The following is a 15,164-nucleotide window of genomic DNA, read 5'->3' as shown; positions in this document are numbered from 1 at the left end:
CTATGAAATTAGGTGAAACAGTTACCTATAGCAGTCTTGAAGGAGTGTCCTTATGTAGGAGCTTCCCTATAGTCTGTGTGTGTCCAGTGGCTTTGGTGGGAGAGTTGTATTTGACATGAACACAAGTCCTGTCTTTCCTCAGGATGTGCTGGCAGCTATCACCTTGGTAAGAAGTGGGGCTGAAAATAGAAGGGCTAGAGCCAGAGTTGGCTGTGAGGCGGGACTTCCTCTCTGCTTAGTGGCTGTCACTGCCCTACTGGGGGTGGGGTCAGGTCCCAAGCTACTGGAGCAGAATCCCTGAGGGTCAGTTCCAAGCTGAGTCAGTTCCCTTTAAGTGCGTGCTCTTCCCCCTCCCAGCACTGAAACCCTCGCCCCAGAGGAGAGCAGTACCGGAGCATGAGGGGTTGGTGTGGGTATCTGGTGAGGGTCAAGCATGGTGTGTTGCTGTCTGGCTGCTATCAGAAATCCAGACTGCCTCTGATAGGCTGCCTTTTGCAATCATCTGTAATGGCTGCCCCCTCCCTGCTCAGATGCTGCTTATGGTTTGAACTACTTCGGCATCTCACAGCCAAGCCTTTTCCTTAGTCATGGCAGCCCTTGCTCCAGTGTGGAGCTGCAACGCCAGGTAAGTGGTGCGGGAGGGTTCAATCAGCTCAGGCTGGGGCAGGTACCAGGGTGGTCACAAGACACCAGTCAGTCACTCAAGCAGTTTCAGTCTGCCCTCTCTGCCCTGCTTTGGAAGCAAGCAAGTGTTTATGCACTCCTCTGCAGCAGAGTCCAGGCTTCCCACAGCCCTCCTGTTAGTCTCACTGGTCCTCCAGTCAGCCAAGGGGCTCATCATCCTTTTGTTGGATTTGAGTGTTGGGGCACCCAGTGTGTGGCTCAAAACACTCACTCTTTAGGGAGGGTCTCCACCTGTGTAGTTTCTCTTTTACTCTGAGTCCTCTCCCAGGGGCACGGATCCTGACCTGATTGCTTTTCTTCCCTTGCTACCCAATTCTGTGTGATCTTTCTTAAAGCCTTGGTTGTGCAGGAGTCCTGCTAGTCTCCAGTTAGTTTTCAGTGAGAGTTGTTCCACATATAGATACATTGTTGATGTGTTCACAGGTGCAGATGAGTTCAAGTGCCATCTTGATTCAAGTCCAAGGAGCCGTTTTTATTTCTTTATTTAATGAAATTATTTCTTTTTATTTAATTTGCAATACCTATCATTTCTTCTTCTTCTTCTTCTTCTTCTTTTTTTTTTGCCGTACGCGGGCATCTCACTGTCGTGGCCTCTCCCATCGCAGAGCACAGGCTCCGGACGCGCAGGCCCAGCGGCCATGGCTCACGGTCCTAGCCACTCCACGGCATGTGGGATCCTCCCGGACCGGGGCACAAACCCACGTCCCCTGCATCGGCAGGCGGACTCTCAACCACTGCGCCACCAGGAAAGCCCTCTTCTTTTTTTTAATCAGATCATATATACATATATTTATTAAAGTATAATTGATGTATAATATTATATAAGTCTACAGGTGTACAATATAGTGATTCACAATTTTTAAAAAATAAATTTATTTATTTTTGGCTGTGTTGGGTCTTCGTTTCTGCGTAGGGGCTTTCTTTAGTTGCAGCCAGCGGAGGCTACTCTTCACTGTGGTGCACGGGCTTCTCATTGCGGTTGCTTCTGTTGTTGCAGAGCACGCGCTCTAGGCATGCAGGCTTCAGTAGTTGTGGTGCGTAGGCTCTAGAGTGCAGGCTCAGTAGTTGTGGCGCACAGGCTTAGTTGCTCCATGGCATGTGTCGCCTGCATTGGCAGGCAGATTCTCAACCACTGCGCCATCCAGGAAGCCCATGATTCACAATTTTTAAAGGTTATACTCCGTTTATACTTATAAAATATTGGCTATATTCCCTGCATTGTACAATATATCCTTGTAATTTATTTTATATCTAATAGTTTGTACTGCTTAATCCTCTACCCTTATATTGTCCCTCCCCCTTCTCTCTCCCCACTGGTAACCACTAGTTTGTTCTCTATATCTGTGAGTCTGCTTCTTTTTCCTTATATTCATTAGTTTCTTGTATTTTTTAGATTCCACATATAAGTGATATCATACAGTATTTGTCTTTCTGTGTCTGACTTACTTCTCTTAGCATAATATCCTCTAAGTCCATCCATGTAGCTACAAATGGCAAAATTTCATTTCTTTTTATGGCTGAGTAATATTCCATTGTGTGTGTGTGTGTGTGTGTGTGTGTGTGTGTGTGTGTATACATACACACATACCACATCTTCTTATCCATTCATCTATTGATGGACATTTAGGTTGCTTCCGTATTTTGGCTATCACAAATGATGCTGCTATGAACATTGGTGTGCATATATCTTTTTGAATTAGTGTTTTCATTTTTTTTTTCTTCGATATATACCCAGGAGTTGAATTGCTGGATCATGTGGTAGTTCTATTTTTAGTTTTTTGAGAAACTGCCATACTGTTTTCCACAGTGGCTGCACAAATTTACATTCCCACCAACAGTGGAACCCAGTGTTCGAGGGTTCCTTTTTCTCCACATCCTTGCCAACATGTGTTATTTGTGTTCTTTTTGGTGATAGCCATTCTAACAGGTGTGAGTTGATATCTCATTGTGGTTTTGATTTGCATCATTTCCCTGATGATTAGCGTTGTTGAGCATCTTTTTTTTTTTAACATCTTTATTGGGGTATAATTGCTTTACAATGGTGTGTTAGTTTCTGCCTTATAACAAAGTGAATCAGTTATACATATACATATGTTCTCATATCTCTTCCCTCTTGCGTCTCCCTCCCTCCCACCCTCCCTATCCCACCCCTCCAGGTGGTCACAAAGCACCGAGCTGATATCCCTGTGCCATGCAGCTGCTTCCCACTAGCTATCTACCTTACGTTTGTTAGTGTGTACATGTCCATGACTCTCTCTCGCCCTGTCACAGCTCTCCCTTCCCCCTCCCCATATCCTCAAGTCCGTTCTCCAGTAGGTCTGTGTCTTTATTCCTGTCTTACCCCTAAAAACTATCTTTTAAAAGAATTATTATATCATAACTCCACTTTGACTGGAGGGCCAGCAAATCCAAATTATCACTGAAGCAAGAGGCTCTGAGGGGGCCAGAGAGCTAGAGCCATCAGGTTTAACCCCAGAGCCAGCATCCTGTAAGGCATGGAGTAGCCGGGGCAGGATGAGGCTGAAGTGTCACATGCTGCTCCATAGTTTAGAGGGTGGATTGGCTGCTCCTTGGAGGGGCTGCCCCTTCTCCCGGAGCAGCCACCACAGTGCTAGTACATAAGCACTCAATAGTGGTCGCTGATGGTCTGGGACAAATAAGTGCCCCACACCTTTCAGTCTCCAGGAGTCAGCTGGGGTGCCTGCCCCTGGCCCTTCTGCTGTCAGTATCCCAGTCCTTACCCCTTGTATGGGGAAATGTGTGCTGTGCACGCCTGTCAATTCAATCCGTCCCATCAATATTGAGTCCTGACTGTGCAAAGCCCTCTGGGAAGAGCTGTAGGAGAAACACAGGGAAATCAGACATTCCTGCCCCTTGAGGAACTCACGATTTAATAAAAAGCAACATGCAAAGGCTTGAAGGATGTGACATGCAAGATGTAGAGTACAAGCAAAGTGTTTGGAGAGTGGGGAGGGATCAGGGAAGGTTTCACAGTGAAGTGGAATTTGAGCTGAGACTTGAAGGATGAAGCAGAAGGCATGTTCAAAGCACAGATCCCAGGACCCCTCTCTCTACCTTGCTAACCTCTACGACATTTGCCCATAGCTGTATGCACATGCAAACCCAGCAGTCACCTTGCAAACAGGTGCTATACATAGCCTCTCCTGTCACAGGTGGGCCCTATTGCTCCCAAATTCCTTTTCTCTCCAGGAGTCTGACATTTCAGTAGTGCTTCCTTTCTTTTACTTCAGGATTTGATTCCCTGGGGCTTGTCATCCAGGAGGATGGTGAACACTGGGCAGTTATCAGGCATTTGCCCCACAGCATCAAAGAATACATTGGATTCCCTCCCGGAGCAGGTTTCATTAGGATGGGAGAAAAGCATGGGAGTATCAGTGGGCATCTGGCCCCAGGGCGGCATGGGTTGGTGGGGGGAGAGGGCACCTGGTGGGGAAAAGGGGGCAAAGAAAGGGGTAGCTGGGAGCTCTGACAATGAACTTCCCCTACGTCACAGCTCTGCCTGGCCAGGCTATGCAGTCTATGCCTACTTAAGCTCCTTCACTCTCTAGACCTCCTCCCTCCTTTTCCCTTCCGCCTCTTTTCTTTCTCCAAGTACATTTTCTCCTACCCTCTTTCCAAAGGATGTCCCATCATGTCCCAGCACACTGCCTGGGTCCAGACTGGGGAGAGAGGCATGGGCTGGCTGTCCTAAAGATGCTGTGTTTCTGTCCTGGATCTGCCCCAGCTAAGATGCTTGTTAGTGGCCAGAAAGACGTGTGACTTCGACTGTCTAAACTCTGGTTTCCCTCCTTATAGAATGGGTGGATCTCTGCCTCCACCTTCCTTCCTCTCAACTGGCTATGGTGGGGAAGAGCACAGGACATGGGTTCTGATCTCAATTCTCTTCGCTAGCTATGGCAGCCTAGAGAACTCAATCTCCCCAAACCTCTGTTTTCCATATGTAAAATACAGATAATAATGCTCGCCGCATGTTTTTTGAGGATCAAATAAGACAGCATGTGCTAAAATGCTTACTTAGTGCCTGGCACAAAGCAGGAGTTCAGTGAGTTAAGTGAAGGGGTTAGTTGAAAGAATTAAAAGTGGCAGGGGATTTTGCATATCTCACATATCGTACTGACTCTAGCACAGTAGTGTGGTGTGGTGAAAGTCAGCAAGGGTTCCTCTAACTTCTGATTCTCCCCGTCCCCCCGGGGCTGAGAGGTCTAGGACGAGTCACTTCCCTGGCCACGTTTTGGGGAGCATCCTGCAGGCGGCGCTCTCCCATCATTTCCGCCTCAACAGAGTTGGGGCTGCTGTAGGGAGCGAGGGGTGAGGGGAAGTGTGAAGGAAAAACAGCCCCACGCATCGCTCACATATTTACATCTGAACTGTCAAAATAGTTATTTTAAGTCGAGTTCCGTCTGCTGCGGGTTTAAAATCAAGCAGGGCGGGGGCGGGGGCGCCCTGCTGGGGAGCGGGGGCGGCGGGAGCGGAAGTTTTGTTCTCAGAAGTTTTGTCTGACGTGCTCAGCAGTGGTTGCTGCTTAATGGACAAAAGCTAGTACTACTGAAACCAAGTTTTCCCCAAAATCAATATTACTACAACTGTGAAGCCCTTGCCTTCCATCTAGTCTCGCCATAATGAAATTCAGTTGCGGCATGATTTTTGAGCTGCCATTCTACAGAATGTGTTAGTGGGGTTAGTGTCAAAGCTCAAGGCTGTAACCTTTTGTTCCCTCCTAGAAGCAAAGGATATTTAAAAAGTAATTATTTATGGGTTCTTAAATGATGAATTAGGTCATTGGGGTTGGGTTTGCCACATTAAGACTGATGTTTACTTATATTGAGGAAACTGGATTGTAATCCTTAAGTCTGACTTTTTGTCATCCCATTTTCAATATTTCATTATTATACATAATAATGTTGTTTAGTTATCTAAACAACACATTGAAACTCAGCCTCTGCTAATGATCAATGTCATGCTAGATACCCTGGAAAATAAAAATGTGTGAAGGCTACTGTCTAGGTGGGGGAAGAAGACTAATCACATGGAAATGTTGACCAAAACAACCCCATCCTGAGTGTGTGATAAAAGAAGATTGGAACAATAGAAATTTAGAAAAGATTGCAGTGGGTTGAACTTTCATGGGGGCTTCATGGTGGAAGTGGCACTTGAACTGGGCTCTGAAGGATGGATATGCAGGTTCTGGTAGGAAAAAGAATCTGGGAAGGGCATTTACCAAAGGGTGAGAATAAGTGCTGGCGTGCTGTGCTGGGAATCCCTGAGAAGTCAAACTGGAGTGGCAATTGTGTGCGGGGGAGAGGTGGGACAGCGGGGAGATGGGTAGTTAGTTGTTCTTTCCTGTATCTCCTGTATTTCCTCCCATTCTAAAACATCTTTTGGGGGGGCTTTAAATTGCTTTAAAAAGGCAACAATATGTGAAACGTGAAGGTTGGAAGCATTTTAGAGTCCTTGTGCTCAGTGGACACGATCTTAGGAGAAGGTCTCATCGGGTGACAACCTACTTTCAGTTTTTGTTTATTCCTTGGATATTTTTTATGAGTTTATAGGCACATCTCAATAAAGAATGTAAATGGTATCTCCTCTCTTCTAGTTGAGATGCGGGGGGTGACTCTGTCCTCTGCTGATATTTAGTCCAGTCTAACTGAAAAAACATGAAGACTACAGGGCAGAAAAGGATGGAAATTGAAACAGGAACTAAATGCAGGAGTGGAGGGCAAGTGGATTCAGACAAGTTAAGAAATTAAAACAGTTCCATAGATTCTAAAGTAAATCTATAGTTACGGGTTAAATTAAAATTGATATTTTCATTGTCAGTATTTAGGTGGAGTTAAACTTTGGGAATATTAAGACATGATACATTTATATTGATTCTTCCAATTGGCTTTCCTTAAAGCATAATAAAATGTTATATGCATAAATATGTATATATATGTAGATGTTTTCCAACATTGTTAGAAAATGAATTTTAATTTACTGAAGAATCATCTTTCATGCTTATTGCTTGAAATTTTGAATTTACATTTTTTTTTCTAACGTCTGGAGATGTCTATAATCACATCTTGAAAATTTTCTTAAAAGTGGCAATATATGTGTCTGCATCTAAGGCACGCCACAATGACTCTGGTTCAATGTTATTGCTTTGGGTTCTTTGATTTACTGTCCAATGGAATGCCAAGTCTGGTTATATTCTAAACAAATGAATGGTCAATAGAATTTATTCTCCTAAAATTTTTGTTGGGTTTATATGAAGACTGGCATCTGAGTAGTCATTGGAAGTAAAGTATTTTGTAAGGAAAAATGGCTCAGTGTTCCACCTGATAGGAAAACAGGCAATTGTTTTCAGCATTTAAAATAGGTGAAACTTAGGCTTCCCTGGTGGCGCACTGGTTGAGAGTCCGCCTGCCGATGGAGGGGACGTGGGTTCGTGCCCCAGTCCGGGAAGATCCCACATGCTGCGGAGCAGCTGGGCCCTTGAGCCATGGCCAGCTAAGCCTGTGCGTCCGGAGCCTGTGCTCCGCAATGGGAGAGGCCACAACAGTGAGAGGCCCGCGTATCGCAAAAAAAAAAAAAGGTGAAACTTTTCTATACTCATCTTGATTATGACATGTTCCATTTACACAAATGTAATTCAGTTAACTGTTAGTTTATTTATATATTTGTAGTTTTTAACCTGTAATAATTCTGATGTAGTTAAATTGCCAAACGTTATTTTGGGAGTTGATGCCTTAGGCCTTTCTCTAAGGTGCCTGCTTTTCCCCTAATCCTCAAATTTTTCTCAATCCTAGCCCTTAAGGCTCTCTTGCTCCCTGCTTCTCTCCTTCTTCTGACTCAGCTCATTATTATGAGCTCACCTTTGGCTTCTTTAGCAATGTGGTGGTTATGAATGTACGTTTAGGAGTCTAATCCAGTTGCATCACTTTGTTGCTGTGTGATCTTGGATAGGTTACTTAACCTTTCTGTTTCTCCATCAGTGAAGTGGAATCCTAATAGAATCAATCTTACTTTTGAACAGTAAGTGAGATAATGCATGTGAAGTGCCCAGCACTGTGACTGACCCCATAGTAAGCATGAGTATTAGCCAAGGTAGTCTAGTTGTGTTATTGTAACAATCAACATAGGATTTAAGTATCTTTAAAACACACACGTTTATTTTTCATTCACCTGATGTTGGCTGTGGGTCTGGGAGACTCTTCCAAGGGTTGGCTCAATGGTAAAGGCCGCTTCAACCTCGTGGCCCCTCCATCTCAACACATACTTCTGTGATCGATGATGTAGGTGGAGGCGAGTGGAGGGTCTCACTGTCTGTCAAGTGCTTTGGCCCAGAAATGACACATATCACTGCCCCTTAGAACCAATTGGCCAGAACTAGTCATGGGACCCAAAGTTAAAAGAAGCAAAGATGTAATCTTCCCATGTGCCCAGAAGGGGATGAGCCCCGCACTCGATGTTGCCATAGATAAAGAAAATGTCACAGTACACAGTGCAGCCGTATACCAGGCAAATGTCCTCCGGAAAGTTGGCTGATGTTGGAGCCACAGAAGTTTGAAGTTTTACATTAGGGCTTAAAGAGACCTTATGTTTTTCATTTGTCCTCAGAATTGAGGGTTCCGGATGGCCTGGGTAGTCTAAAATAATGGCCCAAATTTAGAATAAGGCTGATATTTCATAGAAAATACATGAAGGGGCTTCCCGGGTGGCGCAGTGATTGACAGTCCACCTGCCGATGCAGGGGACGCTGGTTCGTGCCCCGGTCTAGGAAGATCCCACATGCCGCAGAGCGGCTGGGCCCGTGAGCCATGGCCGCTGAGCCTGCGCGTCCGGGACCTGTGCTCCGCAACGGCAGAGGCCACAACAGTGAGAGGCCCACGTACCGCAAAAAAAAAAAAAAAAAAAAAAAAAATACATGAAGCGTAAAATGAGATGATTTGTAGTGGTTCTGAGAGATTTGGTGCTGGTAATGAGGGTGTGGGTGTGACGATTATTTATCTAAATCCCACGTGGTGTCGTTCACTAAGGACATGGATCTGGTATTTAGATCTTTCCCTTGGCGTTATTTTCCCAAGGGAGGGCTTGGCACTGCTATTCATGGAGAGGTTGGAAAGACAGCCCAGTGCACCTTTGGGCCTGTGAAGTGGGAGAAGTCCCTGTGCCCCGATGGTTGGATCAATCCTCTGTCACACCAGCACTGACAGTTAACAAAGTACAAAATAAGCCATGGATGTAGAGTCAGGTTTCCCATTCCAACAGGACTGGCCCCAGCAGTCAGCAGTTAGCCATGCGCCACTAATGGGGGCTGGCTGGAGAATCTCATTCACTGTGTGTCACTAATAATCCTGTTCATCAGGGCTGGGTCCACTAGACTGCTTTTGGGGTGACAAGAAAGGAACTGGCATTTCTTTGAAATGTTGAACCTTTTTGGTGCCGAGTGGAGAAGTCCCTTTGTCAGCGCTGATTTCGTTTGGAGTAAAGGTGTCAAGAGTGTGAATATCCTTATCAGCTCAGGGAAAGGAATCACTGAACATGGAGAACTGGAACAGAGTTGCCATAGAAACCGAGATTCCTTGATTTTTAACATCAACTCCTATAATAACTTGCTGTGAGAACTTGGGCATGTCACGTAATTTTGTCGGACCTATTTCTTTCATTAAAAAAAGAATAAATGCTACACTACTTTGGAAGTTTAATGGGAAAAGCAGATAAGAAAAATGCAGCCCCTTAAAAAGCATGAAGGTAGTGGAATGGATATTTTTCTTGTTACAAAGAAAAATATTTTATTATAAAATTTTGGAAAATATGAATATGGGTAAGTAAAACTTCAACATGAAAATCTTAAAACCAAACAGAATGCCACCACATAGAGATAATGGCTGTTAATGAATGGGTGTATGTCTTTCCAAGAGTTTTATAATCTACTCTTTCTATATATATTTTCAACATCTTTTTGTTTTGTTACGTGTTTTAAATGGATGTGTGGTATTCCACCGAATGAAGATAAATGGTAAAACCAGTGTCCAGTTTACAGATATTTTAGGTTATCTTCAGTTTGCCTGGCTCTAGTGGCTATTTAGAACTTCCCCTTGTCTGCTGCCTGTCAGCTGCGTGGTCAGGGTAGGATTTCCCTTCTCCCTCCCCACTCCAAATCAGCCCTGCTTGGTGTAAACTAACCCAAGGTGGCCCCATGCCCTTTTGCCACAGGGACTGGTTCGGGAGCAAGCACGGAACTGCAGTTAATTCCGCTGGAATGAAGCTCAGTACTATGTTCTATGTGTTCTGTGGTTAGGAAAAGGGGAAAAAATTCCTCTCCTCTAACAGCTGCAGCCCTTAAAAAAAAAAAAGTCACGTGGAAGCCAAGTTAAGAACAAAGTCTGCACATGGAGGAAGGCAGAGCTGGGAGAACTGGCAGAGAAGCCCAGGTAGAACCATGGTGGAAACTCGAACTACTACTGAACCTTTCAGTGGGTGAACCGGCAGACTCCCTGTTTTACTGAGCCCAGTTTGAGCTGAGGTTCCTGTTACTTGAAACCAAAAGCATCCTAGTTGACACATCCGTTTAAAACAGCACTGCAACAAACATACCCAGTTAAATCTTTGTGCCCATCCATGACTTTTTCCTTTGCCTATATTTTAGTAGAATTGTGCAATTAGGGGGTGTGTGTTTGGCCAGATTCCCTTGAATTCCTTTTTACAGTTTTTATGTTCCCACTGGCTTTGATGTGCTTTCACTGCCACAGTAGGTACCTGGGACTCTTTTTGGGAAAACTGCACTTGGGCTACTGGAGTTTGTCCGAACACCTGGAGAAACTGAAGTGCCTGAAGGTTGACTGTGGTGCCTGGAAATCACTCTGGTGTAGCCCTTAGCCAGTGATGGGTAGATGAGGGGGTAGGAAAGCCCAGCTCCTTGGCCTCAGCTCTGAGGCACCATTTGCACTTCAGAGTGGTGAAACTACCCTCTGCAGGACCTGCTGGGTGTGTGTCTTTGTGTGGCTTCATCTCGTCTCTGTTCTGCTTCCCCCCTCCGTTTGCCAGTCTCCCTGGGAACATGTGCATGAATCCTCGTCTCAGGGTCTGCTTCTGGGGAGTGCAATCAAAGCCAGCTTGTGAACGATCTTCAGGTTTCTGATGGCACAAACATTTAATGTAAATGATTAAGAGGTAGCACGACTGCTAGTCAGATGGGACGTTACGATGGTCTGGACGGTGACATTGGATCTCAGGTACCTTGGGAGGTAGATGAAAAAGGGAAGAGACTTCACAGCTTCTGACAGTGGTTTGCCGAACGCACTTGAGTGCAATTTTGAAACTGGCTTTGGATCGCTGAATGAATGTGTCAGCTCTTCCTTTGGGAAACTGAATATTATCCTGTCTAACAGAGCTCAATATTATGGTCTTTTTTTTTTTTTTTTTTGCTGAGGTCTAAATCCCCTTCATTTAATACCATCCCATTTTCCTTAGTTATAGTTTATTGTACCATCCTAAAAACTCTTTATACTTGGTCCTAACGATTCTTGTTTGATACAAGACAGGCTGCTCTTACATTGGAAAATGCATGAGTCACCCTGCAGGAGAGAGTGATGGGGAGGAGGGTAATGGCATATAAAGCCATGCGACGGGCTCTTCCGGAAGGCGTCTCCAGCCCCCATGTGCTTGGGTTGGTAACATTAGTGCTGTCTTTGAGTCCTGTCTACCCTTCACAAATATCTTCTCTTCATCCTTCCAAAGTCCCTCTTGTCCTGTCCTTGCATTTCCATTGTGATCACGTGCTTTGGTCCAAGTTCATACCTTTTATTGGGAACTGAACTGTATCCCCCCGCCCCCGCCAATTCCTGTGTTAAAGCCCTCACCTCTAATGTGACTGTATTAGGAAATAGGGTCTTTAAGGAGGTAATTAAGGTTAAATAAGGTCATAATGGTGAGGCCCTAATCAGATTGGACTAGTGTCCTTATAAGAAGATAGAGACATCAGCGGCCTCTCTCTGTCCGTGCACACACACAGGTAAGACTATGTGAGGACTCAGTGAGAAGGCAGCTGTCTGCAAGCCAGGAAGAGAGGCCTCAGAAGAAAGCAACTCTGCTGGCACCTTGATTTTAGACTGCAGAATTCCAGAACCGCGAGAAAGTAAATTTCTGTTGTTTAAGCCTCCAGTCTCTAGTATTTTACTATGGCAGCCCAAGCAGACTAATGCACCATTTTATGTTGGTTTTTTGCCCCAGGAGAACAGTACCTATAACAGTAGACTAGCATCCTGGTCCCCAGGTCATTTTGGTTCCGTTAAATTCTTAAAGTAGCACATCTCACCTCACACTGAAATAAATCCTTTTGTAGCACGTGAGTGGCACAGAGTGGAGCTTAAAAGATTTAGCGGGCCATCATGCTCTCTCTAACCCACCCCTTGAACCTGCCTTATAGCATCCTCTTTGCTTCCCAGTCCAAACCCTGTGTTCCAGTCTTTTCCCTGTCCCCCATTTATAGTGCCCACTCCTTCCTTGCCCAGTTGGAATTTTCTCTAGTTTCCATGCCGACTGCCCAAACCCCATCTGTTCTTCAGGGTCATCCTAAGCCTTACATCTTTGGGGCCTCTTCTCAACCTTCCAGCCAACCTCTGCATCACTCTGGTACTTCCTGCCTTTGCAGAAATTTAACAGAAAGAGAGGAGGGGATTGGAGGCACTGTTCCTAAGATCTCAGGTGGATGAGATTCTTCCCTGCAGGCCAAGTGTCGGGCTGTAAACAATACCTTCAGGGCCTAAACAGTGAATAGAGGGATAGGAAGTGACTTGACTTTGGTGTATGTATGTGTTTATACCCATGTATGTGAAGTCTGTGTTCTTGGAGTAGAGCCCCATTCATTTAGAGAAAAAAGAGCCTGCTCCAAATTCCCCATCTGGAACTAGAAAGTTTGTCCTTAATGAGGCACATGTATAACACAGGTTATAGATTAAGACTGACCTGAAGAGAGCACACTGACTTTCTTCTAAGCACGTCACACGTCAAAGACAGCTAGACGTGGAAGAAACCAAGAAATCAAGCGTGGGATTGCCCAAACTGCAGTCAGTTACTAACCACATTAATAACTTTTTAAAACCTTATTCACATTGCATCAAAGGGATGCTTTGATGCACTGCTGAGGTCTTCTCAGCAAAGCTCATGGGAATTTGGTATATGAGGATCCACACTAGCGATCCATTTCATCGGTGTCAATATTTCTGGACAGTTTGGGTGGAAAGGACAATTCCTGAAGGTGCGATACCTTCACCACGTATACTAGCATTGGGTGTTGCTTGTGTGTGTGTCACCGACTTCAGCCTTGCTGTAGCAATAATAGCTAAGATACTGTAGAGCTGAGAGGCTATTTAAGTATATATAGATATATACATAAGATAAAAGCACCTAACTTTTTTCTACCTATTGCTTAGTTTCCACAGCGGTGTACACACCACACTTTAGGAAACAGTGATGTAGTCCAATTTGTCTTCTCATTTGAAGATGAGAAATGAAGGTCTGGAGACCTTTCATTGCTCAAGGTCATTCGAGTGTTTAAGGGCAGGATGCTGGGGTTCCTGATTTCCAGGGAACCTAACTTTTCTCTGAAATTATACTGCCACTTAATCTCTTAGCAGTACATAAAACAAATATTGGTGACCTCATGGCATGCCAGCTCTCGGGTGAAATGGAGGTCTGTGATTGGCTCTCCTCTTAAACTTCTAAGAAATGGGAGTCTAGGAAAAAGAAACCCAAAACAGTCATGCAAAGACTCACTGGGCTGGAAGGGAGCCCGTGGTCATCTAGCTCAGTGCTGGGTGGAAACCTGGATCTTCCAAGGAGGGTCTTGGAGACCTCTCTACAGGCCAAGAAGTCAAGGCATAAGGGGGAATCAGGCAGGTTTGCTTGTGTGTCTTCATGTTATTTTCATGTAAGATCGCACTGAAAATTTCAAAAGTAACACTGGAAACGTGCTGTGCTTGTCCATTTTCATCTTATAGGTAACGGCATGAAGGCTCAAAGGAGGATCATGTTTTTCTAGTTAATAACAGACAACATTCCTCATCCAGCATTCCTATAGCTTAAAAAAGCAATAGAGGCAAGTGGGTCCATGAATGTGGGTTTTGTGGTCACACAGATTTGAACTTGAATCCCAGCAGGGTTTGAATGGAGTTTTTCTCTCCAAATTAGGCAAATTGTTTCTCCAAGGCTCATGGGGCGGTCAGTGTTGTTATAGGGGAGTGAGGTAAAAGTATTTTCTTCACCATATCCTGCCCCAGACATGTTATCTGAAAGGAAGGAAGGAAGGAAAAATGGGAGGGATATATGGAGAAAGAGGGAGGAAACAAAGGTGGCAGAGGGCTTTCCTAAAAGTCCTCCATGTTACTTCTGGTGTGCTTCCACACGCTCCTTGGAACCTCGCTTGCCAACAAAAATGTTGATTAAGCACTCTGGTTCTTAAGTACTTTCTGCATTGGGAACACTTATAGTTAGGTTTCAGGGTTCTGAACTCCCCAAACTGGGGAACTTGTCATTAAAAGTTCCTTTGAAAAAGCACAAGTGTCCCAAAGTTTAATGGCATTAGATTTTGGCAATGATTTCTTGAATATGACACCGAAGGCACAGGCAATGAAAGGAAAACAGAGAAATTGGACTTCATGAAAATTTTTGAAATAGAGAAATTGGACTTCATGAAAATCTGTGCATAAAGACACTATCAACAGAGGAAAAGGGCAATCACAGAATGAGAGGAGATGTTTGGAAATCATATATCTGATAAGGGATTAATATCTAGAGTGTACAGAGAACTCCTAAAACTCAACCACAAAGCAAACAACCTGGTTAAAAAATGGGCAAAGGACTTGATTAGACATTTCTGCTAAGAAGATACATAAATGGCCCATAAACACCTCAAAAGATGCTCAGCATCACTGATCATTAGGAAAATACAAGTCAAGACTACAGTGAGACACCACCTTACACACATTAGGGTGGCTACTATGAAAACAAAAAATAACAAGGGCTGATGAGGATGTAGGATATTGGAACCCTGTGCACTACTGGTGAGAATGTAAAACGGTACAGCCATTGTGCAAAATATCATGGTGGCTCCTCAAAATTAAAAGTAGGATTACCATATGGTCCAGTTCCACTTCCTGGGTATATACCCAACATAACTGAAAGCAGGTTTTCCAAGATACTTTGTATACCTATGTTCATAGCAGCATTGTTCACAATAACTAAACTGTGGAAGCAACCCAACTGCCCACTGACAGATGAATAGATAAGCAAAACGGGGTGTATACACAACAGAATATTATTCAGCCTTAAAGAGGAAGTTCTGACACAGGCTACAACATGGATGAATCTTGAGGACATGATGCTAACCTGCCAGTCACAGAAACACAAATGCTGTCAATTCCACTTGTATGATGCACCTAGAGTGGTCAAGTTCATACACACAGAAAGTCGAATGG

This window comes from Grampus griseus (assembly GCF_964374135.1).
Source record: "Grampus griseus genome assembly, chromosome: 1".
In the NCBI taxonomy this organism is placed as follows: Eukaryota; Metazoa; Chordata; class Mammalia; order Artiodactyla; family Delphinidae; genus Grampus; species Grampus griseus.
This window is presented reverse-complemented; position numbering follows the sequence as displayed.